This window comes from Anabrus simplex, chromosome 2 (genome assembly GCF_040414725.1).
Source record: "Anabrus simplex isolate iqAnaSimp1 chromosome 2, ASM4041472v1, whole genome shotgun sequence".
Classification (NCBI taxonomy): Eukaryota; Metazoa; Arthropoda; class Insecta; order Orthoptera; family Tettigoniidae; genus Anabrus; species Anabrus simplex.
The window spans coordinates 567488019-567515043 of record NC_090266.1 but is presented as its reverse complement, the minus strand read 5'-3'; positions in this window follow the sequence as shown (position 1 = coordinate 567515043).

Below are 27025 nucleotides of genomic sequence, written 5' to 3'. Positions count from 1 at the left end.
TCTTCTCTCTGTTACTTAATACGAAAACATTTCTCATGCGGTTGCAGTGGTTGACAACAAAAACATCAGCTTCAACTTCACTATACAGTTCTTTGATTTGGCATACAGATTTGTACTCATTCCTCTTCCCACTAAAAGACATTAAAACAAAGTCTCCTTCTCTAATATTCTCGGTCACTGCATTTTCTCCTCCCTCAAATGACTCATGAATGCGTTCTTGAATGCCACATACACTGCCACAGACTTTCTGCACTTTAACAATGCTTTTATCTCTAACAGGTGGTTTCGACAAGTCTTCGCCTTCAGTTACATCCTTTCTTTATTGTAGACTACGCTCAGACTGTGGCTTTGTCTCTTCTACATGCCCTTCTCCCTCCATTTGCTCCTCTTCCCTATGTTCATCCACTGCAAATTCTATTCCATTTTCCTGAGGTTCTTCAACTAAGAGTCTATCATTTAGGTACTTCAAATGGTTTGAGGTTGAAGGCTCAAAATGAGATACGTATATCTCGTTTCTTGTAGACATTATTTTGTCTTTAGTCTTGTTGCCATCACCAAGAATTTCATTAAGCAAAACCTTAGGTTCAAGTTCTCCCTGCATCTCTACGTTTTCCAGTCTTACATTAGCATCGGTAGATTCCGTTTCTTCTAATACAAGATCATCTTCCTCTCCAAAACTAACATCGTCAGCGCTGCTCCCCGAAGGCCTCCAAGAATCTTCTTCTTCAGAGGAAGTGGTGTCCGATTTCCTCTTTTTCTTCCTCTTAACATTCTTCTTGGACGTACATAGCTTCTTCTGTGCTCTTTCTTCTGCTTTTCTTTTCATCATCTCCTCTTTCTCTTCTTTCTTCTTCTGCCTCTCTAGTTTTCTTTCTTCTTTCTGCTTTTGTAACTCCATTTTGTTCTTTTGTTTGCTTGCATTGTGCTCGCGCCACTTGTCTGATGTTACCACTGGAGGAGCAAACAGTCTCTTCTTTTTCGTCACATTTCTTTTTTTATTATCTTCTGGCCAGTACATTGATCTTTTAAACGGACGTGGAATGTCAGTGTTATCCGTTCCTCTTTGAGATGTGGCCTCTTTGTCACAACTTTTATTGATACTGTCGTTTATCGCCTCCAATGAAATAGCTGCCTGACAATCATCATCCGTACTGAGGCTAGAAATCTCTGCTGGTTGGTGTTGATAATCATCATCTTCAATTGAATGCACAGAAGCCATTCCTTCAGCCCCATTTTCTTCTATTGTAATTTCATTTTCAGGAAGAGTCAATGCTTCCTCATTCATTGAAACGTCGATCTTCATTTGTTGCCATACATTAAATAGATTTCTGTCCTCATCAGGGCCTGTCCAAGTGGCATATTGTTTAAAATTATTCACTTTTTCACACCCAATGTATTCCTCCAAAATTTTAAAGGCTGCATTGAGCTGCCTTTGACTGTGCTGAACTGTAACAGCCAACGAGGGACTTTTCTGGATGGTCTTAAATGGAGCTGATGGATCCCAGGGCACTAATCCGCATTTCTTAAATCCATTTTGGATTATGATGGGCGATATCTTCTCATCAAGGACTTGTTTCAGTAGTGGACAAAAATCTTTCTTTTTCAGAATGGGATTTTCCACATTTTCACAGCGCCATTCGTGGACTTTTTGTTTCCAATTCTCTTTAAGAGAACGTAATACAGCTACATCCATGGCTTGTAAGAGATGTGTAGCATTGGGGAATAGAGAAACGAGAATAATTCCATTGTCATGGCAGAAGCGACTCGTGTGCAGTGTTAGGTGTGATGTATGCCCGTCCACGAACAGAATTACTGGCCGCGGAATGTTATTTTCTTTCAGCCAAGGTAGGAACACATTTGTCAGGTATTCAAAGGAAAGAGCTCCCGTCATCTAGCCATTTTCAGATTTACCTAAACCCCAGTTTCCCGGGACGCTGTTGACTAATTCCTGGGAGATTCGTGCATACTTGAACACTACTAGAGGTGGACCTAACTGGCCATCAGCATTTCCCATAATTAGTACAGTTATACACTCCTTTTCATTTGAATTAATTTGTTGGTAAACACTTTTCGATCCTTTCAGAGCAAGAACCTTATTTCCTTTCGGGTTTAAGAAAAAAGCAGTCTCATCAGCATTAAATACACGTTTTGGTTCCATTAAAATTCTTTCCAAGCCATTTTCTTTCAAATAATCATAAACCTCTGAGTACCATTTCTCTAAACTCTCCACTGTTACTGATGCCCTCGTGATGGTTAAGTTTTCTGCTACCCTAGTAGAAATAATTGGATTTCTTTTCAAGAAATTTTCAAACCACGAACGTCCAGGTCTACCATTCACAAAATCGTTCTTTCTGTTCAAGTCTTTCAACAGTTTCTGGACACTATCTAGAAGATCATCCCTGCTAACTGGGAAGCCAGCTTTAGCAATAGATGTTATCCATAATACTAGAGTCTCTTCCTCTTCTTTGGTTAGCACAGGTGAGCGCCCCATGCTTTTGAATTTATCTTCCCCTCCCTGCACATATCTACGTAAGCTTGTACGAGGTACTCCATGATTTCTGGCTGCAGTTAACAGAGGGATACCCTGCGAAACGTCCTTTGCAGCTTTTTCCATTTGATCATTTTCGTAATTCCACTAGCTTGCCTTCCGAGACGCCATTCTTGAATCCTAAACGAGAATAATACTTGAAATGTAGAAATTAGGAGATATAATGATGACAGAAACAATGCAATGGAAATATCTACAACAAAATGGAAACATTACGCAAAATAAATGAACAAAAAAGCTGCTGGTATGGTGGACAATTGGTGAGCAATTAGTGGACACCCCCTGTCCACTATTGGACTTTATCAGCAAAACTTCACAAAATCAACACATTATTTTCTTTAACAGACTGCGAGTTTACATGCACGTAGAAAGTAGAAGAAATTATTATATTGTGAGACACCAATAGTGGACACCTGGTGTCCACTATCTGATAATCGCCGTTTCCGTGCTGGAATAGTGGACACCAAACCTAATGCGTCATGAACATGAATAATTACTCATACCACGCTCTAATATTGTTCTCCATATTCTAAGGTATCGGCACATGAGATCGGTATGAGACTTCAGTGATTTACATTTGAAAACAATATGTCAACACTTACCAATATCCTTAATCAAATCAACAACACATCACTGCTTTCCAACAGAGACACAACTGGCGCCATTTTAAACATCATCCAGCTTATTCCCATGATGCTTTACGAAGTTTATAGTACTTAAGCTCGCCGCTAGATGCCATCAGCTACTACGTCTATTCCCTCAAATCTATTCTGATACTTGTGCTTCTTATTTTTTGCCAATTACAGTCTAAGTGTCCACTAAAGGAGCAATGTCCACTATTGGCCCCGTTAATTATCATGTGCCCAAAATAATAAGCGATTAGCACGACAATAACATTAAGACAGTGAACAAGATAATTTTTATGGTTAATTAACAACACGTAATGATTCACCTCATGAATAGACATACGAATTACTTCGATCTCTTCATTATTAATTCAGTAATTAATGAAATGATTTTCAGGGTTTAAAATTGGTCTCACACTCCACTGAAATTTGGCATCGTGAAAGTAGCTGTCCAGCCAATGTTCTTCAGGTTATTGTTCATTTTGACCCCCATAATTATGATTAACAGAGGATAATCAAGATAACCCCGAAATTATGCTACCGGAGGATAAAAATTACCATCCATTTCAAATTATCTTGATTTATATACATACGCTAGCTGATGTACCCGTGCTTCGCTACGGGATTCTCAGAAAGACTCTCTTTGTGGTTTTCCTACCCGAAGTAGTCAGAAGGAATGCAGTGATTAAAAGCAATGTTATATAAAATACTCAATCAAATTAATAAACCGCACATTTTCTCACTTTTAACGGTGCCGATCTAACAGTCCAAAGTTCCAGTGCTGCAATAACCAGACCGCAGACAGCCGTGAACACATCTACGCCATTATTCCGTTAAATATGCACACTGCTCATTCCAATCAGTGCCTCAGAGTAGGAATTGAATAGCTCGAATTCTATGATGAACCAGTTTGTTACGTATCAGTAGTATCAGAAATTTATCTAACTCCCCAGCTACTTCCCGCCAATTTTCAGGCAGGCTGTTATACTCGGTATGACCGGGTGAGTTGGCTGTGCGGTTAGGGGCGCATAGCTGTGAGCTTGTATCCGGGAGGTAGTGGGTTCGAACTCCACTCTCGACAGCCCTGAAGATAGCTTTCCGTGGTCTCCAGTTTTCACACCAGGAAAATGCTGGGGCTGTAACGTAATTACCGTAGGGGCTGCTTCCTTCCCACTCCTAGCCCTTTCGTATCCCGTCGTCGTGATGCGTCCTATCTGTGTCGGCGCGACGTAGAGAAAATTAAAAAACCTCGTTATACAGCAGTAATCCCATCAATCGGAGATGAATGGCAAGAGAGACACAAAGCAAATCACAACAAACAATGGCCAATGTAATGTTATTGTTGATCAACGTTATGAGCTTTCTGTATTGTAGGCCTTCACATTCAGTTTTCTTTCGACTCTGTAATATAATTCCGTCTTATGAAATTAATTATGGCATAGACTGTAGTTCCTTATTCCCCGACTTTACAAACCGATTTTCATTAAATTCTGTTTACCCATTTTCTTGTGACGGCGCTGATATGATCTTAACAACAAAAGTCCATATTCATGAATACCTCCGTTACCATAGCCGGTACGGTCAAAATGTATAAGACATAAATGATCGGAAATTTAATATTATGTAACTTTATTTATATAGTAATTGTCAGTAAGACTACTAATAGCACAAATATTCGAGAATTAAATTTTGGGCCTTCCAATAAACTACAATTTCGCTCAACGTGAATTAAGTTATTTATGGCCTAGATTGTAGCGACTTATTCCCCGATTTTGCATAGCGATTTTATTTACTATCGGACAACTAATAACAAATATTTGAGAATTAAATTTTAGGCTTTACCCTAAACTACCATTTTTCTCAGCGTGAGTATTATTATTTATGGCGTAGATTGTAGCGGCTTATTCGCCGACTTTGCATACCTATTTCAATTAAGATAGGGCTACTAATAACAAATATTTCCGAATAAAATTTTAGGCCTTCCCCTAAACTACCATTTCCTTCAGAGTGAATAAGATTATTTATAGTTTATATTGTAGTGACTTATTTTAGAACTTTAAAATACTGGTTTCCATTGAGATAGGATCACTAATAACATAAGTATTTGAGAATTAAATTTTTGGCCTTCCGCTAAACTATCATTTCTCTCAGCGTGAAAAAGACTATTTATGGCCTAGATTGTATCGACATATTCCCGGACTTTACATACCGATTTTCATTAAATTATCTTCAGCCGTTTTCTCGTGATGCGTGTACATACATGCATACAGACAGATAGACAGACAGACAGAAGGAAATTACGGAAAATTAAAAAATGCATTTCCTTGTTACTCTGGACATGACTGATACAGAAATACCATCCTTTTTTTAAAATTTTGAGCAATGTAGAGACAAAACTCCTATTTTATATATATATTACTTTCCCCATTGTTAACACAGGCCACTGTATGAAGTCTCTGACAAGCAGGAATGGGCGGGAGACCGTGATTATTTTGAGGGGGTTTCTCTTTACGTGTTTACATGTTTGAAATAAATTCCATTCCTAGGAGTAAAACTTTGCAAAAACACTGGAATACCCTTGAAGAATTGCGAAGACGTGTTCTATACTTGAAATATAATGAAATAGCAGCTTGACCACACAAGAAGAAGACTGTGCACCTTTAAGTCGCGTCTCATGGCGTCAGCTGCATTCGCGAGGCCCTTATTACACATGCACACCCTTGTAGAAGGTCGGCTCCCGATTAGAAGCCAAGCGGGCCGAGATGTAAGCAGGGAAGGAGGAATATTTTACTGTCACAGGCTTACCGCAGCTGGAGCCCATCAACAGCGGCTTCCCTCGCAAATTATCGCTGCCCTTCACTACAGACAGCAAAGGCCGTGCAAATCTTGTACGGGGGCCAAATTTTATTTTACATTGAGAATTCAAACAGACGCGAAACTCTTAAGGAACTGTCACCCTCTCTATATATCAAAAGATTTCAGGACGAAGGAAACTAAATTAATCTACATTTAAAACTCATTTTGTTTCCAATACCGAATTTCGGTTGTTGAGTATCCAGCTCAAGAACGTAGGATGTAACTTTTCCAAGGCAGGGTATTGTACAGTAATAAGAGAATTCGGAACTACTGTAAGTGTACCAAATCAAGAGTAGTGACCACAGAGTTATCGGCATTCTAGAATGGAGAAAGTGAGTTCACTGAAGATACTATCCTTGATGTCACTCTGCATATAAACTGACCTACCTGTCCGGGAGTGAAATTTAGTGGACTCAGGAAATATTATGCATGACATGCAGGTATCAGACATGAAGGTTTGAGGAATAATTGCAGGTAAAAACGGAAGGTAACAATGCATTTAGTGCATTGGTGTGAAGTGATAAAGGCTAGTTTGAGAATAAACTCGAAGGATGAATCCCATCTTATCTTATATACCGTAAAATTTATCGCTTTAAATATCCTAAAAATTTTAAAAATAATTTTCAGAACTATAGGACATGCAACATTGAAATACTGTGAGGTGCAGTAGCGTGGTGTCTTTCCTGATGAAGGCAATTTATTAAATAATTCTTATTCATTCTCAACCTACGTAATTTTTCTAAACTTCATTGCGAGTTAATAAAACTGTGGTCACCTATCCTCAAGTTCAAATATTCCTACCAAGGTACGTTAGTTTAAGACTACTCACGTACTCTTCGAGATTCTCTAATCTAGCACTGTAAATCAGTCGTTCTACATTCTATATTCTGATAAACTGACAGTCTTCATATTCCTGACTATTGACCCTTCCCAGCAATCTCCACATATGGTTCCATGCAGGGCATTATCTCGCTTGAGACGACTTCGTCCTGCGAAAAATAGAATGTGGTAACGGAATGTGATCGAAATGAACATTCTTAAAGTATGACTTTAGATCCATACTATTTTCAATCGTTTAGCAGTATGAATGCAATAATATTTGTTGATTTCTTTTAAATAAACGGCCGATCAGTTTGTCGTCTCATTAGACACTATTCCGACACTGCTCGGCTATCTGTTCCATTGAAGCTCAGTCCTACTCAATTTATCGAGTTCAAATATTGCACAAAACAACGTACAAATACCACAATACTCATGAATTGAAATGTTTTGTGTATGCTTTTAACTATTCGCTACTCCCTGTATTATTTTCTTCATGTTTCTTGATATGAACGTTATATAAACATATTAGGCATCACTGCCAAAGGCCAAGGATATCCAAGTAAGATTAATCGTGTACTGACCACGTTTCACAAGGGTAAATCCTTAACACTTGTAACCCTCTTTGACGCCTGGAAGACACGATGATCTGTGTCTCGTAAAACAACCAAAGGGGTATATTAAATGCTAACCGATATCACAGAGTTTAGATAGAGATATGTTGGACAAGTGTCAAGGATGTGCCACGCGACAAATGTATGTCAGCTTTAGCCGCTGGTTGTCAAATGTGCTGTGATTACGCACCAAACATATTAAATTAGGAACAGACTTAGTGAACGCACTGACCTGAAACGAAATGTAACCCAATGCTGATCGAGAAATTCTCGAACACTTCTCGGTCAGTATCCACGAGAGGTTGAGGTGGTAGGGGATATCAACAGACTGTAGTCCTACAGATATGCAACGGTGAAATGTCAATGTATCCGACATTAGCACTTAACACTAGCTGGATTGGAATTCAATCGTGCCATGACGCTAAGTACCTGAATTTTATTGTATTGGATGAGAAAGGACACCTATTTTGTCGGAACGGTACGGCTGAGTGCGGAAGCGATTATCGTAGCTCTATAGACAGAAGCAGGTTTCGTCAAAAAGGGAAAAGGGCATTTTCATATAGTTCATCCATTCGTGTTCTGACGTATCAAACTAGGATGGCAAGCCTACGGAAGAAATTCTTCAATCTTCAAATCCAACATGCCACCCCACCTAAAGAAGATAGTCTTTGACCAGAGTGTTCTCCCCGTACTGACTTACGGTTGTGAAACCTGGACACTGAGCGAGTTTGTTAAGCAAAAACTCAGAACAACCCAAAGAGCTATGGAACGTTTCATGCTAGGTTTGACGAAGAAAGACAGGAAGAGAGCAGATTACATCAGGTCAGTCACAAAGGTCAGTGACATTTTAGAAAGGGTGTTTACCCTAAAAAGGCAGTGGGCAGGCCCTGTTGCTCGGAGAACTGATGGTAGGTGGACAAAGCTTGTGCTTGAGTGGTGTCCGAAAGATCATCTCAGACCAAGGGGAAGACCACCGGACAGATGGAGATAAAGACATCCAGAAGATTACTGGGATCAATTGGCAGAACATCGCTCAAGACCGTCCCAGATGGAGAGACCTCATGAAAACCTACCTTGCTTCGGACTTAAAGAGGCCACATCGTAAAAACGATTGAATATGGCTGATAGTGATAGTGATTAGCCACGAACGTTGTGGAGTGCTGTCAATCGTACTAGAAGCAATGAACACCATCAAAATCAACACTAATTTGTAAATGACGACGAACATTACACGAGGAAATGTATTGCCGGACAGCACGCTAATAATTGCAGAGAAAGTGTTTGTGATCCCCGATTTTCTTCAGTACAGTATGACTGTTCATCAGGTTTGGAACATTCACGTCGACGAGCTCCTCTCTCCATACCCAGCTGATCCCATAGTAACTTCACTGGTCACTTGCCATGAAGATACGACTGTCATATTCTTCGACGACCCATTCATAACTTGTCTGTATACAGAAACATCAAGAACACACACTATGACATTGTAACCGTAGCATACTCTCCTTCCCTACTGTACTACTAACCTAGCATCTTTAATTAAGGCATTGGCTCTCTATGGCGTACATATTTGACACATGTATGAAGATGGAATGCTCCATTCCTAGAGCTACAATTCTGGTGGACAGTTGAGAGTTATACGTTCCATCGCCACAAAAACCGTATCCATGACGTTTCAGTAGTTATTATACTATTCTCCTTTTTCAAACTTCCTCACCATCTCATGAGTCTCATTGTGCCCAGAGCTGGGCATAGATTTCTATCCTTAGTCGATTCGGTTCTCATCGTTAGGCTAATCTACTACCCTTTTCAGTTCTGACACACTTTTCCCACCATCATACCAACGTGTGTGACTGATCTGTGTCTTGCCTATTCAGTTCTCTTTGGTTTGGACATCTTCAATCCACCTTAGTCTGATATTTTTTATATCTTCACACCATTGTGTGGTTAGTCGCACCCTTGTGCATTCAGTTACCTTTGTGTGATAAATCTGATAACTGTTTCAGTCCTGACACCTGTGACAAGTCTCCCTGAGACTATTGTTTCTTTTCAAGGTATTCAGGTGATAATCAGGGAGTTATATTTATAGCCTGGGATTATGGTTATGTGGTCAGATAAGTCCCATTTAAAGAGGTTACTTTAAGCATAACGCCGGCAACCTTCTTTCTCTTTCTGGTAATTTCATTTGCAGGATGGCGCGCGCTATACAGCGTGAGTAAACGTGCTCCGCAATTCATCTGCCATATTAGCCAGATAATAATTATTTTAATATTCATGGGTGTGCTACTGCTTTGTTTATGTGTGAACTTCAATACCCGTGAAGTACTATGACGCTGAAGTCCGTAAATGAACGTCTTTCGAAGTTCGAGAAGCGAATGGCAGAATTCCAAGCACGCTTGAAGGAAGCCATGGCTGCTGGCGCGACCAGTGCTGTCAACCCCGGCGACAAACTAACCGGCCTCGCTTCAGAGTTTCAGGACTTTCGGGAAATAATTTGGAAGGAATTAAGTGAAATGAAGAACGAGGTAATCCATCTACAGGAATGTCTCGACCAGCAGGATATTCCAATTGACGAGGCAGAGCAATATAGCAGAAGGAACTGCCTACTCCTTCATGGTGTCTGTGAGATCCCCGACGAGGATACGTACGCTGTGGCGCTGGGTACGTTAAAATAGTCTGAACATCGAATTGTCTATAGATAGTATAGATCGATGTCATAGACTGGGCCTATGAAGGGGACAGCAACTGAAGTGGTGTCCTCAGGAAATAAGCCGATCTTCATTTAATTCCTCGGGTACCATGGAAGAGACAGCATACGGCGCGACAAGCGAGCTCTTAAAAGGTACCAAATTATTAATCACCGAATCTCTGACGTCCAGAAGGAAAGAAGTATTGCTTATGGCCCGGGAATTCTGGGGTATGCGGCGGGTTTTGACACAGGACGGCCCAATTATCATTCATTTAGAAGACGGGAAAAAGCTCTACATTAGTTCACCTTATGAATAGAACTTACATATGAGGCATTTAGAAGGATTATCAGAGGGATATTAACATTGTAATGTGCCTACAAATATTATTATTATTAATTTACAGAAAGGAAATATGTGCGTCATTTTACATCTGTGCGTGTAAGTGTGTGCTTGTGAAAGTCAGTGGATCTACTCACCAGGTTGCTCGGGTAAGCTCATTTTACATTTTACTTAACTTGATCTTCTACTGCATAGTTTCATATGTATCTTGACCAGTACAACGGTAATACCAATGACCTGCATTCCTATCCAGAGCCCCCCCCTTCTCATTCGTCCCTACTACCTTCAACAGGAATTGTGTTGCAAGAGCAGCTCAGTAGCCACCCGCGGTCGTTACACTGTTGCCACCTAAATAACCAGTCATTATTAGCTCATCACGAATAGGTACAGGCTACTTTTGAGGTGAACAATGTACATATTATTGGAATCAGTGAAGGATGGATGCGTACAGACATGCCGTCATCGGCAGCTAACCTTGACGGATACTCAATATTACTCCATGACCGTAATGACAAAATCGGTTGTGGGCTTATACTTTATTACAGAAATGACCTAAATTGTAATATAATTTCCACTTCTGACACAAGACTTACACTACGACCGGAATTTACGTTTGTAGAATTAGACTGCCATAGAAAGATATTAATAGAGATTGTATACAAGCCGCCTAAAGTAAGAAAGACTGATGATTTTGAAGAGGCATTAGCAAATCTTATCTCGGCGTATGATGACATTATAACCATGGGTGACTTTAACACTGGCCTTTTAAAGCAGACTAGTGATGCGAATAATCTACTGAATTCATTTATCGCTATAAATATCATTACTCTGACCGCACAAGTCATAACTTAATTGACCATTTTGTGACAAATCAACGTCAAAAAGTAATTATGCACGGACAAATCCCTGCTCCTGGCATCTCTTCACATGACCTATTGTACATATGTTATTCTACACGAATACCAAAGTACAAACAACGCTATATTACTATACGAGACTCACGACGTATGAACTGGAATAAAATATGCCACGATGCACACAACTTGCCTTGGGATAGTATACGTAATTTTCAGAACATTAAATCTAAAGTAAACAAATTCAATTCACTGGTACTGGAAATATTTTACAAGTACGTACCAAGGAAATGGGTAAGAATCACCCGCCATCCTTCCGCGTGGCTAACGGCCGAGATAAGTTCTGTTATGGCCAGTCGTGACAAACGGTACTGACAATACAGACAGACGCATAGCACAGATGATTTTGAGCAGTACAAGATTCTGAGAAACAGAGCTAAGCAGTTAGAAATTCTACATATAAATACTTTCAGGAACTGATGAACGATAAAAGCCTGCGAAAATATGGGATTAAATTGCATACGTTAGGTAAAGGTAAAACCGTACAGCAACATGTAACAAGCATATCACTAGAGGCTTTAAATGATCATTTCCCACGGCCAAGAATAGCCTCTACCTCCTTCCCTAAAATGAACTACCCTCGTTTCAACAGCAGCCTTTGTATGAGCAATTCCCTTTTAGAAATGTCAGCACGTATCAAGTTAAAGGTGTGATATACACTATTGCATGTAATGCAACAGATAATGATGATATTCCTATATAGCTGATTAAGGAATCTAGGGAGCTATTCTGCCAATACTAACCCATATATTTAACTACTGCCTGACAAACGGAGTGTTGCCAGATATTTGGAAATATATACTAATTAGACCCATCCCAAAGAGCTCCAAGTTAAATTCTTCTTCACGTTATCCTCAAGTGTCCATCCTACTACCCTTATCCAAAGTGCTTGAACGTCTAGTTCATGCACAAGTTAATGAATAACTTACCAAACATTCCCTCCTCAACCCCTTTTAATCCTGCTTCAGGAAAGGACATCGCAATGAGACAGCTCTACCACGAATGACAGATAATATCAGACGTGCAATGGACCAACAGGACGTGACTGTATTGACATTATTAGATCTCAGTAGTGCCTCCGACACTGTCAAACCTAAGTTACTACTGCAGAAGCTTCGAGAGTTACATTTTAATAGTGTTTCACTTCGGTTTCTTCCTTCTTACCTTGTAAATACCCGGCAACTTGTGACAGTTGGAAATGTGAGTTCAGGATGGCAAAGTAAGACCCTCGGTGTCCCTCAGTGGTCGGTCTTCGGACCACTGTTATTTATAATCCAATTAATGATGTATTAAAAGCACTTAAATTCTGTAAGTTGCAAGTTTACGCGGATGATGTACAGAATTACTATCTTTCAAGCCCGAGTGATATCGATACTGCAATTGCTAAGGTAAATTCCGTCCTTCAGCATCTTAGTGACTATGCAAATACAAACAGTTTATTACTAAACCCAAATAAAACTCAAGTTATTATTATTGGCACCAGTAAAAACCTATATTACCTCAAGCAACAGGATATGTCCCCAACAATTTTAAACAATAAAATCATACCCTACCCTCCTTCAGTGACTAACTTAGGAATTATTTAGACCGAGACCCTAAATTGAACTCAACAGGTGATAAGCATATGTAATAAAGTACACAATGCTTATATCCATTGAAACGGTTCTGTAATGTATTCTCTGTTCGATTTAAAGTACAAATAATTCGCTCTCTAGTACTACATATATTTGACTATTGTGATACTGTGTTGACTGAAATAACCTGCGAGAGTAACAAGAAACTGGACCGGAGCCTGAACAGCTGCGTAAGATATATCTTTAGTCTGCGATATAATGCTTATATATCACCTTATTATAAGGAGCTGACGTGGCTTCGATGCACCAGCGCCGTGAACTTCACATGTTATCGCTTGTGCCTAAAATACTTTCCACTAATGCTCCCAACTATCTATCTTCATCTCTTTCTTACCTCTCGTCGTATCATGACCACAATACAAGATCTGGCTCCTCCCTGGGCATACCTATAAACCGCACTGCTGTTTACGACCGCTCCTTCATAATCTCTGTGTCCAAGTCATGGAAATTACTACCTGTGAACATTAGAGACAATCCCTCTCATTGCAAGTTTAAAGCGGCTTGCCGCGAGCACTTGCTGATTAAATCCTGCCGACATGCTGGAGAAATGTTAAGTGAATGAAGAAATGAATGAGATGAATGAATCGATTACTGTAGTTACGTCATTCAAGTGTACTTTATTTTGTGTACTTTAAAATTGAGGATTCCATTCTTCTTCTCCTTATTATTATTATTATTATTGCAATTAACATTATTTATTTCATTTGTAATTATGTAAATGTATACTCTTCTAGTGGTTAATTGTAGGATAGGATCTTGACCCCTAACTTCGCCACCATAATAAGGCATTATCTATCTATCTATCTATCTATCTATCTATCTATCTATCTATCTATCTATCTATCTATCTAAGTTTCCTAATTTTAGTGAGATCACTATCATATAACGTTCCATTGTTCTTTATCTTATCAGTTATTCGTATACCATATTTTGATTTGTAAGGAATCGTATTTGAACTTTTCTTAACTTACTGCTTACACACGATACAATGTCGACTACGATAGCATGTAAACTACTTTTATTAGAATCCTGAAAAACACCACATCATAATTTATGTTACTTCTATTTTGTTAATGTCAATAGCTATTTTACCTTTTGAAAAATGTTGCTTAAAATACACATTTCATGAATAGTTATCAATATGTGTATGAGCTACAAATATGAGCCATTGATTACAGTTCACTCCTGTGAAAACAGCTCATAAATAACACCTGCTATATCAGGAATACAAGGGGTGATTCAGCCTGTATAGCTTAAAACGAACAGGATTCACTTGTTGAATATTTGTGTTCTAATATGTTTTAAAATCCTCCAGGTTTTCATTATTCGCGAGAGTTTTACAAATGCAGCTCAACCTAATCGTATATTTAACAACCTTTATTTTTATTCCATTTGTGATCTGTTGTCCTAAATAAGCATATTCAAGGTACATTTTCTGTATATTTCAGTTGATTTAAATATCTACCAATTGTGGACCCATTACATTCATTTCGCTCTGGTTCATTTTTAATCCAACATTTCCTGCATTATTTCATTTTTCTTCTTCCTCTTTGTCGGCAATTAGGAAAATACCATAAGTTAGTAGCTAATACGAGAGTCCGTTGCCCTCTCGACAACAAGAGTCTTTAATACCTCCTTCTTGGGCCAGGGTAGACAACTTCGGTGATACTGTGTCTCCTTCTATAATTCCTTTCTCTTTTATTTCATTTCCTATGAGATTTTGTGGAAAGTATCTCGTTCGTACTTTTGTATGATCGGAGGTCCTTCGAGGAAATATAATTCTGTCGATCATTCTACAGAGTTGAAGGCTTTCTGGTAACTTTCTCCATGATTATTTTCTTTGTTATACTAGAAAGTGAATTGTTCTATATCCTTTTCTAAATGCCATTTACTCAGCTAGTTTGTAAATGTCTCCTCTTCCTCAGGCAGCAAATTTATATTCTCGAAAAGTATTTGTATATTTTTGACAACAATATTATTGGTACAGAGCTTCTCATATATGGTCAGCCACGTTTTTTTCTTCGATAAGCATTACTACTGCGTTGTTCCAATTCTCAAGCAAGGCCGCCTATTCTAAACAATAGCCCAGCATTTATTTTAGTTTTGGCAACATTAACTCTTTCATTTAATTAACCATTTCCGCTGGTACGCTGCCCTCCGTGATTCTTAATTTTTCTTCAGTAATCTAAGAGTAAGGTGAACATCATCGTATGTTTCTAAAATACCCTATTCTCCCATATCTCTTATTTAACTGTCGGATTTTGATTGATATCGGTTTATTAAGGGGTATATTTTAGTTTTGTTCTTACTGGTTGTTTCTCTTTCTGATTCCTGTGCAATGTTCATATTTTATGGAAATGAGTTGGAGTTTTCCTTCTAAGAAATTTTACAGTACTGTAGCCCTTTTGTGATACTCTGTAACAGCTGTCTATTTTTTCCGCTCTTCCCTCCCTAGTATATCGAATAGCTTGGCATTGATTTTCAGCGTTGAATAATTTCACTCGTATGGACCCATCATGCATTTGATCTGTTGCTAAACTAAATTTTTGACACCCCGCCCTCAGATTCTGGAGCAGACCCACTTGATGTAAGGTTCATTGGATACGTCAGGTACATTTTAAAACTTGGTATTGTATATAAAATAAACACAGGAAGGGTTTGGCTTCGGAGTGCCATGCTGCTCTGAGTAAGCAAGTCAAAGTGTCATAATCGTTTAGATCTGTATTCTACCAATAGATTTTCCATATATATTGGAATTTCTCTCGTATATTCTATGAACGTTGATAATTTACACACATTTAAATTACTCAGTGGTTACTATTTAAATTACAAAAATCGGAGTTCAAAACTAAAATTTGAAAAATATAACAGCTTTTGTAATAACTGACACAGCTATTCTATGCGCACCACGAAGTTTAGCGGGCAATAGGCCGTTTACGATATGTAACTGAAGAAAGTCTACTTAGTTCAAGGCCCTTTCTCCTTGGAAATTGCGTACTTACTTACTGATAATCAGTCAGCTTAACCCAAGTTCGAATATGAGAATATTCCTAGCTACGTTTTGAAGGGTTCCAAATAGTGCTCAATTATCGTAGTTACGGTAACGTAGAAACTATCTTATATACATATTAGTAGCTGTGATTTTCAGGAAGAGGGTATCATTTCGTTTACAGTACTGACCCTGTAGTTCGCAGTAACCTCCTAAGAAGTATAGCCGTTCCAACAATCATAGATATCGTTTCTGAGATATGTTTCCTTCCTTTCTTTTTCAGGATATAGAGAGAATCTACATTTCATGGTGCTTAAACCCGTGGTAATTAAAAAAATCTCATCCATTACGTCTCATTGTATCACATTGAATGTCCTCCAGCCTGCCCGAGGCTTTCAATATCTATTTCGCATTCACGGAGCTAGGAACATGCAGACGTGCCACTCAGATACGGGATTTCTTAATCCACTGAAAATCGATGTGTCAGTAATGATAACCAACATTCCGAAGGATCCTTCGCTCCATTATGCCTTCTCAAGCGTTGGAAGAGCTCGCTTTCAAATTTCATACTTCCTTTTGAAGCAATTCCTGCTGGGCTGTGAAGAGAGGAGCCGGGATATTGATACAAAGCCAACGTGTCTGTAACACGGTATGTATCATAATGACAGAACACTTCAAAGTCACAAAACATCAAAGGAGTTCTCTGAACGGATTCAGAATTGCATTCGTAGATAGGGGTATCTATTCAAATCCCTGAAGTAATAAAGCAGTTCAAATTTATACCTTGTTATGCAACAGCCGTCGAGATGGTGAAAATAATTATGTCTGAGTACATGACAGGAGTAAATGATTCAGTATCGAGATGAACTACAACAGAATTTATCGAATGGAGTGTATCCTTTACTAATCTTCTAGGTAAGACAGATACGGAAATAAAGGTCAGTGTTGCAGGATAACATGATTTCAGTCATTATACTTGACTGGAATTTTAAATAGATTTAAAGCCAATGTATGATTTAATGTCTCTTTATCTACGCATTCTTTTTTGATATTCTTTGGTACTAGCATTTTACTCTTAAGACTAACGTGGCAGAATATTGCTTCAAAATAATATCAGACATATAAACATTCATATATCACCGGCTATGCCCACAATCAGTACGATAAGTCATCCCACAGAAAAGAAGCTCCAATTCAATTAAACCATGACATCGGCTGTCATAATGCAATGGAGAAAGATAATAACGGTCTGCCTTTAGCATTTACTTATCTGTGTTGTTTCTGATTCCAATCAATTTTTAATTAGTCCATACCTGCAAATTTCTTCGTGTCTTGATACTTATACAGGGGGAACCCGAGATCCACGGACGAACTTTCGAAGGTTGTTCAGGGATACCATTTAAAAACCAAACCCCATGGCATTACAGCCCCTGGAGAGCCTTGGCCTACCAAGCGACCGCTGCTCAGCCCAAAGGCCTGCAGATTGCGTGGTGTCGTATGGTCAGCACGACAAACGCTTTCGGCCGTTATTCTTGGCTTGTGTGTCAGGGCCGCTATCTCACCGTCAGATAGCTCCTCAATTCTAATCACGTAGGCTGAGTGGACCACGAAACAGCCCTCAGGTCCACGTAAAAATCCCTAACCTGGCCGGGAATGGAACCCGGGGCGTCCGGGTAAGAGGCAGGCACGCTACTCCTACACCACGGGGCCGGATTATTGGATTTGGATTATTAAATACAAGAATAAATATGATACTGTGAAATACAGCTATATAGTCATTTTCTATATTCACGAACCCATGCCGCTACGCAGTATTTCAATGGCAGAATATTCCTGTTTGCTTTAAGTCGTACCGACACAGATAGGTTCCATGCCGGCGATGGGAGAGGAAAGGCCTAGGGATGGATAGGAAGCGGCCGTGGCCTTAATTAAGGTACAGCAACAGCATTTTTCTGGTGTGAAAATGGGAAACAACGGAAAACTATCGTCAGGGCTACCGACTGTGAGGTTCGAACCCACTATCTCCCGGATGCGAGCTCACAGCTGCGCGCCCCTAGCCGCAAGGCCAACTCGCCCGGTGGCTTACACCTTGAAACAAGTGATTGTTATTCTTCTATATTTTTAATTTTTAAACTGGTCTATAAGAACCGTGCGTGTAAGTGCTAAGTAACAGCCTTAGATGTTAAAAGGAAACTGAAATTGTTGGGTTTCCATTCCGAGAGGTATCGTTCTGTCCCATAATTTGGCTATCATGCCAATCAATCGTATTTCATTGCAAAGCTGGCTCTTCCCGTTCGAATTCGCTCCTTGATTTTGTTCGTTTGACGTTCTAGTTTTACGATAAGGTAATATTCGGTACTAGAAGAGGGATTAAGTGAAGCTTCGTTCCCTTTAATATACAGAAATTTTCTGGAATATATGGATGATGATCATAAATTATTTATTCTAGCGTAGTACTTTGGTCCAAGGACAAGTATGTAAGAAATCAATAAGACATCGATAATGTAGACTAAATGTATATAATATTGAAAAGGGAATTGGATATAGAATTACAGAGAAGTGCCTGACTAAATGTTGGGAAAAGTTATATTTAGCTAGGAAATACCTGTAAATTGGCATTACCAAAGAAATCCTTACGGGGCACTGGCTGTGAAATTTAGCCAAATATTGCCGAGAAAAAGATTTTTCTGATTTATCATCATAAATAGACCTCTGTAAACTGCGTAACCATTAGTGATTTATTCCACACGCTGCCATTTTTAACTCGCGAATGGTCGCTATATGAGATTTTCTCTCACATTATTTTTTATTGTGATATTACTTCATAGTGGTGAAAGGGAGGTGACTGTTCCCTCTTTTAGCTGAGTTTATAACTGTCGTAAGTAGAGCGATTCACATTTGAAGGGTAAACACCCCCTCCCCTAGTCGGAACAAAGGTCACTATGTGTCCGTGCGCGCTGCGTGAGAGTTTCTCTCATCGCGCGACTAATGACGTTGTTGTTATTTTCAAGTGGAGCGGGAAACTTACTCCTGTTGTACGCGTTAGTATTTGTATTACGAGCACTCCTTTTTTTGAAAATGTTCTTGTGTTCAGAAACCTTGCTTTGTACGTAAATATTACTAGATGTAATGCATGTGTGGGATTTAATTTTTTACAACTTCAGGACGGAAGTTATTTTTAAGTACATTACATATGTTATTTTAAGTAGTAATTTGTGTTTTTAATAAACAGCTAATCATGTCCGGATCCATGGCTAAATGGTTAGCGTGCTGACCTTTGATCACAGAAGTCCCGGGTTCGATTCCCGGCGGGGTCGGGAATTTTAACCTTAATTGGTTAATTTGGCTGACACGGCGGCTGGGTGTATGCGTCGTCTTCATAATCATTTCATCCTCGTCATGACGCGCAGGTCGCCTACGGGTGCCAAATCAAAGGACCTGCATCTGGCGAGCCGAACTTGTCCTCGGACACTCACGGTGCTAAAAGCCATACGCCATTTCTCTCTCACACACACAGATAATCATTTCACTTTTATCTAAAATATATAAGGTAGAACTTTCGTTTCATTTCAGTAGTAAATTTCAGCCTTACGCCCCACAAAACTGTGGAAAAGTGTTATATTTATTTCAATGTGAGAGAAAGTCTCACGAGCGACCACTCACGTTACATTTCGTCTAGTGACCACTCGCGGGTTAAAAGTATACCGGATGTCTTCAATGTCTTCTGATAGATTTGCCTAGCGAGTATATTTTATCCAGCTTTCTAACAAATTAAAATACATATTTTTCCCACCGCGTGCCTGGAGACTGTATTGGACTCCGTTCTGGTGGCAGTGATAAGAAATATTACTAGTGGTACTACGTGATGAATGTAAGTACTAAACTAGGACAAAAATTTGTTTAAAAAGAAATCAGAATATTCTTGTTGCATGGTTCTTTATACCTGCATATTTTAAACTTACATAAAGCAGTGTGTGTGTGATTATAAGAATAGCAGTCAATAACCCTCTATTTCTGAAATATTTTACAATGATATTGATAACTGATATTTCACAATGGACACTCAGTTTTCATGCCCTGTTCTGAGTACAAGTACGTGCATTTCTTTACTATTCCTTTGAGTATTTTTTTGTTTTTTTCTGAAATGCACTACGTTAGTTCACGTTAGCGTAGCCTAAACCAAACAAGTAGAAATATGAAGCGACGGGAAATGGCATGGCTGCTAAACTGGCGTTAGAAAATAGGACAATGAATCAGTAATGTGATCTGCACGGAAGTACATCTAACATTCATGAAGTACCTGATACCAGTGAAATACTTTATGTTATTCCTACTAAAAGTGACAAGAAGTTGAAATATTTTAATAATAAACCTAATCCTGGATGTTTTCCAATATCCAAATGTGTAGTGGTGAGTACATTTTGTTGCTTGCTAGTGCTTTGAATGAGTTAGTAAATAAACTAAACTGTAGTGAGCGTGGTAAATTTTCTCTAACTATTCAAATGACGGAGAGACATGGTCCAGCTCAGAAATGATGAATGATATGTACAGACTGTGGGTTTAGTCCTATAGAGACTTGCACCATTTCTCGTGTTTAAATAATGACTACATCACAGAGGACACCGTTTCAGAAAAATAGGAGGACTGCGGATCCATTTACAACCCATGATGAACTTATGTTGATGACTCTGCAAGGTACATTGATGTATCCAACCTCAGTCACCTGGCCAACAAGATATCATTCAACATCAGTGCACCATTTGTTGGTTTAAATTTGACTTAAATTACCTTTCAACGGGAAACGGAATGTTTGATCAAGTTCAGACACACAAACATTGATTTACTGCACCTTCATCATCGTCATCATTTTCTTTCCAAGTATTGGGTGAAATGTACCCTTACAGCATTATATTTACTCTCCATTGCTTCATCGGGCGCCCTGTGGATCTTTTTTAGCTAGTTTGGTAGCTTAGGATCTCCTATGGTAATCTTCAAGATTTCAACCTTTGGACCTGACGACTCCAGTTTTCTTGTTAATGGCAGGTGCAATGGATTATTGGTTTCACATTTAATAAATTAAGCACATCATAATTTTCTATGAACTCATTTTGTACAGCTTACTCTTCGGTGCATGAAGATAAACATGCCGTATTTCTGGTAATGATCTGAGTTATCGTCCGTGCGTCGCTGCTGTAGCAAAGATTTGCTCTGACTAAAGTGTCATAAAGATGTACGCGAGTGTGCTTTTGGAAAAGAAATGGCTTGGTGATAACTGAAGCAGTGAGAGCCATAGGTTTGTAAGTCGACTTTCGGCAATTTTCAGATAATCAGTGCAATGGGCCTTTTGTCCATTTACTACACGCGAGAAACAATTCGTGCGGAGGAAATATTCGTAAGACCATCTTTGAGACTGTCTTGAATGAGACATGCATATCATTGTGTGGTCCATACGTTTATAAGTCCAGTGGACCATAGGTTTATAAGTCGAACTACTCTCAGACGTATGTTAATAAGTCCATATTATCAGTCTAACCTAGTCAGCGGTCGGAGGCAGACCTGCTGAGTTGAGTGTGCCGGTAGAGCAGGAGTGGAGTGTGAGCGACGAGTGGAAAAAGAAAGACGGGTGGGAAGAGGGAGATAATTGGTGTGAATCAATATCGAGTAGTTATTGGAAGATGGCAGGGGAGATGGAAGAAGGAAACAGCCAGGAGTGAAGGAGGTAAAGTGGAAACAAGAATGATGGGTGAGATGGTACTGGTGGCAGCGGTGATTATGGTACTGCTAGTTATAGGGGTTCTGAAAGTAAACCCCGGCCCAACTTTCAGTGGCAACATGAACTGGGAAGACGTAGAGGTCATAAGAAGAGTGGTTAAAGAAGTTGTGGAAGAAGTATGCACGCTTCAGCAGATTAAATGTATGATGAAAGAGCAAGTGAAATAATTTGAAAATATGAGGTGCTGGATATAGGGAAAGACAGATGAAACAATGACCCAAGTGGAAACCAAAGAGAGAGAAATTATATCACTCAAGGTGAAAATAAGGGAGATGCAGAAAGAGATGGTGAAGCTGAAGGCAGAAATAGAAGACGGTAGCCTAGAACGCAGGAAGAAATGCTTATTTATATATGGAGTGCCGGAAGAAAAAGGGGAGGACAAAGTGCTGACTATCTACAAAGTTGTGGAAGTCATCCAAAAAAATGATGAATATTAAATTAGTGAAGCTGATATTGACGATGTGGAAAGGATAGGTAAAGCGCGGGGTAATAGTCCAATAAAAGAGAAGTTGTATTCCACCTTAATGGCGGAAATAGTGATAAGAGGTGCGGAGAATATACGGAGGGCAATAATTTGGATTAAAAGAGACATGGGAAAAGAATGGATTAAGAATATAAACACTCTGAAAAAAACACTTGGTCAGGGCTAGATTGCAAGGGTTAAGAGCCTACAGTAAGGGTCGGTTATTAGTGGTAACCAATGGACAATGGATCAGATTTTGGACAGTAACGAAATTACGTGAAATGCAGGAGAATATGAATAGTAGACGAATACGCTTCATCGGAGCTTTTAATAGAAGGAAGGATCGTAATATGAGGATAAAGTTGGAGTTCAAGAGGACAATCTAGGGCAAATGCTCGTTTCTATTAAGATGAGTAAGGGACTGGGTTCATTTTTCAAGTACACGTACGATAAATTTGCACGTTCTTAAAAAACATTTATGGAAAGTCGCGGTAAACAACCGATACGGAATCTGCCGCCTGGGTCACAGCCGCAAACGCAGGTCGCTGATTGATTTTATATGCTTCGACATTCAAAAGAACTTGCCGCAACAAGTGTCTCATATAGGACAGGAGTATTACAAATTCCAATTTAGGCTGCACAATATCAGAATCATATAATTGACAACCGGTAATGCAACCATAGTCGTATATGATGAGCTTTACTGTGATAGGTATCCAAATGAAGTTCCGAGCGGTTTGGTTTGGTTTGGTATGTGAAAAACAGAACTTTTAGTTGTATAAAATGCTTGCACCCCTTCATTTCTTCACGAATAACTGTCTTTCACAGTGAATAAATAAATACGCTTTTAGATTTTGGCAGCTACTTGTAAACACAGAATATGACAATATTCAAATTTACACTAGTATCCCGTGCCTAGACACACGTTCATGCTCAACGAAAGGACATTTGCCAAAATTGAAAAGAGGATATGACGAATAGAGAAAGTTGCAGTGCCTTCTGTATGGATAAACTTATAAACAAGGCACACAATCTAAAAGCATTCACTGACTGGTGATATGCTAGATGATGGGACCCCTGTGGTAGAGGTCTGTAACTTCAAAGAAGCTGTTGACACTATCATTTCCCAACAACTAACGGCTGAGAGGTGCTATGTTCAATAGGCAACCATTTTAATGATGCGGGAACTATATTCATTATGCTGATCAACATACGCGCAATCCGCAAAGAAGGACAGAAATCCAACCTCCTCTTACATCTTATGGGGCATATCACCAAGCTGAGCGATTTATTCTGACCAATGCGGAGGGAGGTACTGCAGGACATAAGAAACGTCTTTCAAATCAATGCCATTCCAGAACTTGTTACATTCTATGAGGATTTCAATGCATCAGACGAAGTGATACAAGACTACTTTAGTGTCTGTAAAATCTTCAGGTTCTGAAATACAAGTAGCATCATTAAAGGCATTCAACCTCTTTTTTACCCTTTTCCACCATTCCTATAGGGATTCTCCGAAAAAATACGTGTTTCTCTATTTTTAAAGGATATTCTAAATACCAATTCTTAATTCTATAAACTTTAAAAGTTTTGAGATATAGATACAGTCATTTTAATAATTCACCCAAAATTTAATTTATTTATGTCCAGTAGTTTCGGCTCGGCGATGATGAATCAGTCAGTCAGTCAGTCAGTCAGTCAGTCAGTCAGTCAGTCAGGACAAGTTATTTTATACACTGACTGACAGAGCAAATGCAACACCAAGGAGGAGTGGTTCGAAAGGGATGAAAGTTGGGGAAAAAACAGAGTCGGCACGGATGAATAATTGATGTTTATTTCAAACCGATATGCAGGTTACACAATGCGCACGGCATCGACTCAGTAGGATGTAGGACCACCGCGAGCGGCGATGCACGCAGAAACACGTCGAGGTACAGAGTCAATAAGAGTGCGGATGGTGTCCTGAGGGATGGTTCTCCATTCTCTGTCAACCATTTGCCACAGTTGGTCGTCCGTACGAGGCTAGGGCAGAGTTTGGAAACGGCGTCCAATGAGATCCCACACGTGTTCGATTGGTGAGAGATCCGGAGAGTACACTGGCCACGGAAGCATCTGTACACCTCGTAGAGCCTGTTGGGAGATGCGAGCAGTGTGTGGGCGGGCATTATCCTGCTGAAACAGAGCATTGGGCAGCCCCTGAAGGTACGGGAGTGCCACCGGCCGCAGCACATGCTGCACGTAGCGGTGGGCATTTAACGTGCCTTGAATACGCACTAGAGGTGACGTGGAATCATACGCAATAGCGCCCCAAACCATGATGCCGCGTTGTCTAGCGGTAGGGCGCTCCACAGTTACTGCCGGATTTGACCTTCCTCCAAACCGACGCCACACTCGTCTGCGCTGACTATCACTGACAGAACAGAAGCGTGACTCATCGGAGAACACGACGTTCCTTCCGCCATTCCCTCATCCAAGTCGCTCTAGCCCGACACCATGCCAGGCGTGCACGTCTATGCTGTGGAGTCAATGGTAGTCTTCTGAGCGGACGCCGGGAGTGCAGGCCTCCTTCAACCAATCGACGGGAAATTGTTCTGGTCGATATTGGAACAGCCAGGGTGTCTTGCACATGCTGAAGAATGGCGGTTGACGTGGCGTACGGGGCTGCCACCGCTTGGCGGCGGATGCGCCGATCCTCGCGTGCTGACGTCACTCGGGCTGCGCCTGGACCCCTCGCACGTGCCACATGTCCCTGCGCCAACCATCTTCGCCACAGGCGCTGCACCGTGGACACATCCCTATGGATATCGGCTGCGATTTGACGAAGCGACCAACCTGCCCTTCTCAGCCCGATCACCATACCCCTCGTAAAGTCGTCTGTCTGCTGGAAATGCCCCCGTTGATGGCGGCCTGGCATTCTTAGCTATACACGTGTCCTGTGGCACACGACAACACGTTCTACAATGACTGTCGGCTGAGAAATCACGGTACGAAATGGACCATTCGCCAACGCCGTGTCCCATTTACCGTTCGCTACGTGCGCAGCACAGCGGCGCATTTCACATCATGAGCATACCTCAGTGACGTCAGTCTACCCTGCAATTGGCATAAAGTTCTGACCACTCCTTCTTGGTTTTGCATTTGCTCTGTCAGTCAGTGTGTATATAGATTGTGCCTGTTCATTCTATCTGACTCGCCTGAAATCTTGTAACAAGAATTAACAAATACTCCTGGGGCATTTTTTCATCAGCCATTAGTAGCGCAGATCGTAACCACATATTGCTATTCGTATCTATCAATTTGCTGTGATAGATTTGAAAAAAAAGAACCCAGAGACCAACGTCGCACATCGAAATTATGTTGTGACGTACACCGCTCGAACGCGCAACGTTGATGGTTGCATTCGATTGGCTTTTTTGACATCAAAACTCTCTATATCAAGAGCAGTTGACGATGTTGGCCTTCCTGTTTCCTTTGGTGCAACCACAATTTCAAGAAGTAACTTCGTACAATCCGCCTGCGGAATTCAAGCTGACGCGTTGTGTCTTCGTGACATTTCCTATGTAGTATATGAGCCACGCGTAATGCTCTCTCGCGCCTGACGTTTTATTGAAACTACTTGTTTCTCAGTCTGACTCCAACTAAAAACGAACTTGCGGCCGTTGCGCTGTATGCCTGGAAAACCACTGTTACTACCGAGTTATCCTTCAATCTGCTGATCAAAATATTCCTTTCATTGTTGCTAAGAACCTCAAATGGGCCACGATTCTTCCCGCTGAATTGTTTGTTTTCTGTTAGAGGAATATCTTTTGGAACACGATGCACTTTATGGTACCATTTTCTAAGTATCCCGTGTCACTGAGCGTCTGGATAAGCTGCAATGTTGTCAAAGTAAATTGAATAGGGTAGGTTTTATCTTCTGAAAATACTGTCAAGAATTGCAGGAAAGGTGCTAAAAACTTACCACAGTTCATTTCCTCTTTCCCATCACTGAATGGCATTTTTCGTTGATATATCTCAAATATTTATGGTGTGGTCTTCGACCGAAATAAGGACACATACCTTGTAACCACGGATATATTGTTCAGTGCATGCTTTCCGTAATATGCTATCATTCCTTCGTCATAACTTACATGCTGCTCTGGAACGAAGTGCATAAGAAACATTTCTCGTAGTATTTAAATAAATCGCCTGAACTTCCACATCATATTTTGAGCATGCGGAAAATTATCTTCAAAGTTGAGTACTGACATGAATTTTTGAAATTTATCTCTACGCATGGACTGGTAAACACCAATGTTTCTCATGGTATTACCTTGATCAAAATAATATCTACGTAGTACTAAGTTGTTGTACTCCGTCAGAAATAAAATTTTAATGATTTTTCTCCGAAGCAGTTATTTCAGAATCTAGTTGTTTTTGTAGGACGCATATTTCCTCTTCTCTGTGAAAATTAGTTCTATCAGTTCATTGACTACTAGCAGTTTAAACAATTCACGTACAGTGGAGTTCCCCTAAGAGGAGTTATCACCAGCAGGGAATAGAGGCATACTCAGTTTGAGATCATCGTTTTTCCACTGAGAATGGGTTAAATATGAAATATTTCCTTGATGTGTTTCACCTGCACTATTAGTATACATTTCTTGCCATTCGGAAGTTGTTACACACTTATCAAGACTTTTTGCCTTCCTAGTTCGTAAATGTTTCCCTGGTGGCTGAGTTTCTTTAGGAAGAACAAATTTCCCCATTCCTAGACTGATCTC